At 39.6% G+C, this 4717-nt stretch overlaps 1 pseudogene; it reads left to right on the top strand.

Annotated features, from left to right (window-relative positions):
* The first annotated feature begins 2533 nt into the window (after window positions 1-2533).
* LOC123234290 lies at window positions 2534-4475 on the top strand (annotated as a pseudogene).
* The last annotated feature ends 242 nt before the right edge of the window (window positions 4476-4717 follow it).

The following is a 4717-nucleotide window of genomic DNA, read 5'->3' as shown; positions in this document are numbered from 1 at the left end:
AGAGGGGAGGTATTTGGGGGGATTTAACCTCTTAGTCCCCCATACAAATTAACTCTGTGGCATGTTCTGAAAATGAGGCAGTTGGGGTATATCAGATAGAATGTTAGATTTGGAAGCAGGAAGATCTGAGTTCAAATCTAGATTAACTTCTTTGGAACTCATTCTCCCTATCTGTACCTCAGTAAAATGGGATAGAGGGAAATGGAGGACAAGATCATCTCTCAGGTTCCTTATAAAATCCTAATTCTAAGTCAAAAATTCTAAGTCAAGGGTTTGTGATGATCTGTGTTAATAGAAGAAGTTCCTATACCAGGAGTCCCTCCCATGTTGACAAGTAGTACTGAAATCTATTGGGGGAGGGAAGGAGTCTTTCTTGAGAGTGCAAAGATATGCATTGATTCATCATTTCACTGGATGTTCATGTGTCCTTGAAGTGAAAATGGATATTCTTAAGTGTAATTCTTAGTTTATCTTTGGTTCTGGGTGAAGGACATCCAAGGCTGTGGCTTTGTAGATCAAACTATCTATCCAAAGGTTCAGCTTTCTTCTGGGAAGTGATCCAGAGAACTTTGACTTTTTATGGTATAGATAGAATAACTAGGATAAGTGTGTCTTTATTCTAAATTTTATTGATCTCTAAATCCCAGCCAGATGTCCTGACCTTCATGCTCTCTGAACCTGCTCAGATTCTTGGGATCAGTGATCACTTGATCTCTTTTTGTTACCGTAGCTGCTAATACTTCTTAATGCCTGGTTCTTATGCCACCCTCTCCCTTTGCCTTCTCCTCTGATCCCACAAATTCAAGGCTAAAAGGAGGCATTCTCTAGAGTTTATTCACAAGAGAATCAACAAATTTCAGAAAATTGAAAGTATATCTACTCTAAAAGGATTCTGCCCAACAGTAACTACATGCCTCCCAAGAATACAAAAATAGCCTTCTGAGATAAAATCTCCCCAGCAGAAACTGGCCTACAATGAGCCTCCCACCAAAGTCTCAGTGTGTCCTATTCCTTGATGACACAAAAAGAGAATCTTATTTTTCTTCCCTGAATATTTCTAGGTAGTTTGGGATGGTCGTAGGTGGGTGATCTGGACAAAGCTTTCATCTGGGTGGCAATTTCAAGTTCCCTTTCAATGGATATAAAGTTGCCTTGGGATAGAGAGTATATAATCCCAAAGGTAAGGAGACATTCTGAGAAAGGTTACAAAGAGTCTCCTATTTTACCACAGTGGCAAGTAATTTTTCCATATATACAATATTCTGAAATGAAAATGGAATTCAATTGGAAACTCAATATTTGTTTCACAGAACTTTATAGAATTACATCAATCTAGTTCAAATACAAAATGCAGCTGTACATTAGTTAAATATCCTCTTTTGTTGGTATTTTAAAACTTTGTTTTCAAAGTATAAGTGTATTTGTCCAATTTTTCTTCTCACTAGATAAATTAATTAAATGCATCCTAGAAGAAGAGATCATTTAAAACCCAAACTCTAGGGCTTACCAGTACTCAGTTAATGCTTGATGTCAATAATATTAAAATATCACACATATCAGAACTATAATTTAAAATATAGGAATGATAAGCTCCTTTCTATGGATGGAGTTTAGTTTTTTTAATGATTAAAATATATTTGCCTGTAGTCTAGCAAATTAATCAAAAGAACTTTCATAGAAGCATAGCTTTAGAGCTGAAGGAACTTTAGAAGCCATATATATTCTAACCCCTTTATTTTTCACATGAAGTAACTGTGACTTAGGATGATGAAGTGGCTTGTCTAAGGATACACATGTTGTAAGTAGAAAAGCCAGGATGTGAACCCAGGTCTTCTGACTCTAAACCCAATGCCCTTTGCATTGTTCCACATTTCTTCTACTAAAAAAGGAAAGGAAAAGACTGCCTACATATATCCAAAAAGCTAGACCCTATAAAATAAGAATAAGAATAGTAGTTAAGGCTCTCTGGCATGAAACCCTTGACCTTAGATACCAACATACAATGCACAGAATATGGGCAACAATAGAGAAAGACTAGAGATTCTAACATAAGAAAACAAATTTGATCATTGGCACTTGATTGGATGAGACTCATGCTTGAAATATGGTTCTGGAAGAGTATACTTTATTCAAAAGGAAGAGAATAAAGGGATAGGTAAAATAATATTGTACATTAAGAAAATATCCTCATGTAAGGAAGGAGCATCCATGGTAGGAGGAATCTGGGCTAAGATCAAAAGTAACAGAAACTCTAGGGCTTATCAGCACTTATCATGCCTCCTGGGAATACTATGTACTAATTGGACCAAAAGAGGAAATAGATAAGAAGTTCAGAAAAAGATGTCAAGTATGGCATAGAGGCATGATGTGGTGTTGAAGAACTTCAATTATTCAGACATCTGCTATATTTCCTTCTCTAGCAGAGCAGTGAGAGAATAATTTTCTTGATTTGCCTCAATGTCATCCTTTAAAATGGTGAGGAATGCTACTCAGTGTAGCAGCAGCAGCCTTTCTTTCTCCACAGTGGTCATCTATGACCTCTCATGCCCCAGAAAACAAGTCAAAGGGATCCACAGTTGGTATTGATCTTGACACCAATTACTCCTGTGTAGGAGTTTTCCAACATGGGAAAGTGGAGATCATTGCTAATGACCAAGGAAACAGGACCATCCCCATCTATGTCGCCTTCACCAACATAGAACATTTAATCAGTGATGTTACAAAGAGCCCCACCAACACAGTCTGTGATGCCAAATGTCTGATTGATGGTAGATTTGATGATGCAATTGGACAGTTGGACATGAAGCATTGGCCTTTCACAGTGGTAAATGACACAGGCAGGCCTAAGGTCCAAGTGGACTACAAAAGGGAGACCAAACATTTCTATCCAGAGGAAGTATCATCTATGGTCTTGACCAAGATGAAAGAAATTGCTGAAGCTTACCTTGGGAAGTCTGTCACAAATGCTGTTGTCACAGAACCAGCCTTCTTCAATGATTCCCAATGACAGGCCACCAAAGATGCCAGAACCATCGCTGGTCTCAATGCGCCCCAAATCATCAACGAGCCAACTGCTGCTGATATTGCTTATGGCTTGGACAAAAATGTTGGTGCCAAGAAAAATATGTTGATCTTTGACCTTGGAGGTGGTACCTTAGATGTCTCCATCCTTACTATTGAGGATGACATCTTTTCAGACAAGCCCATAGCTGGGGACACCCACTTGGGTGGTGAGAACTTTGACAATTACATGGTCAACCATTTCATTGCCAGATTCAAATAAAAGCACAAGAAGGACTTCAGTGAGAACAAGAGGGCTGCCCACCATCTGCACACTACTTGTACATGTACAAAGTGAACCCTCTCTTCCAGTACACAGATCATTATTGAGACTGATTCCCTCTATGAGGGTATCCACTTCTATACCTCTATCACCCAGGCCTGTTTTGAAGAACTGAATGCTGACTTCTTCCATGAAACACTGGACACCATGGAAAAGGCCCTCAGAGATGCCAAGTTAGAATTCATGACATCATCTTGGTGGGTGGTTCCCCTCAAATCCCCCAAATCCAGAAGCTTCTATAGGATTTCTTCCTGCAGAGTAAGGAGCTCAACAAGAGTATTAATTCTGATGAAGCTGTTGCCTATGGTGCAGCTGTCTAGGCTGCCATCTTGTCTGAAGATAAATCTGAGGATGTGCGGGACTTGCTGCAACTAGATGTCACGACTCTTTCCCTTGGAATTGAAACTGTTGATGGAGTCATGACAGTTCTGATCAAACACAATACCACTATTCCCACCAAGAAGATTCAAACCTTTGCCACCTACTCTGACAATCAGCCTGGTGTGCCTATTCAGGTTTATGAAGGTGAGAGAGCAATGACAAAGGATAACAACCTGCTTGACAAGTTTGAGCTCACAGGAATCCCCCCTGCCCCAAGGGGTATCCCTAAGATTGAAGTTACATTTGACATTGATACTAATGACATCCTCAATGTCTCTGTTGTGGATAAGAGCACAGGCAAGGAAAACAAGATCACCATCACCAATGACAAAGGTCATCTGAGCCAAGAAGACACTGAGTGCATGGTCCAGGAGGCTGAGAAGTACTAGGCTGAAGATGAGAAGTAGAGACAAGGCGTCTTCCAAAAATTCTCTTGAAATCTTATGCTTTCAACATGAAGGCAACTGTTGAGGATGAGAAACTGCAAGACAAAATTGGTGATGAAGACAAACAGAAGATCCTTGACAAATGTAATGAAATAATCAACTGACTGGATAAGAACCAGACTGCTGAAAAGGAAGAATTTGAGCATCAACAGAAAGAATTGGAAAAAGTCTGCAACCTCATAATCACCAAGCTGTACCAGAGTGCAAGAGGCATGCCAGGGGGCGTGCCTGGTGGGTTCCCAGGAGGTGGAGCGGCCCCATCTAGAGGTGATTCTTCTGGACCTACCATTGAAGAGGTTGATTAAACGTACCAGAAAAAAAAGCATTCCACACAGCTTTCCAAAAATTGAAGGACTCAAATTTTAGCCAAGGCAGAAGCAGTTTAAAAAGTAACATTTAAGCTTCTGTGTAAATCTGGGCATTCTGAATACTTGAATGTGTGCAGAGGGAGAAGTGAACAACATTGCACTTATTGAGTACTATATAAAAACAAGTGGAAATGCAGTTCTTGTCCTACAGAATAAAAATCTGTTTAAAATTGGTACCA

The sequence above is a fragment of the Gracilinanus agilis genome, chromosome 2 (genome assembly GCF_016433145.1).
Source record: "Gracilinanus agilis isolate LMUSP501 chromosome 2, AgileGrace, whole genome shotgun sequence".
NCBI classification, from domain to species: Eukaryota; Metazoa; Chordata; class Mammalia; order Didelphimorphia; family Didelphidae; genus Gracilinanus; species Gracilinanus agilis.
Note: the sequence above shows the minus strand (reverse complement) of the source record. Positions and strands in the feature narration are given on the sequence as shown.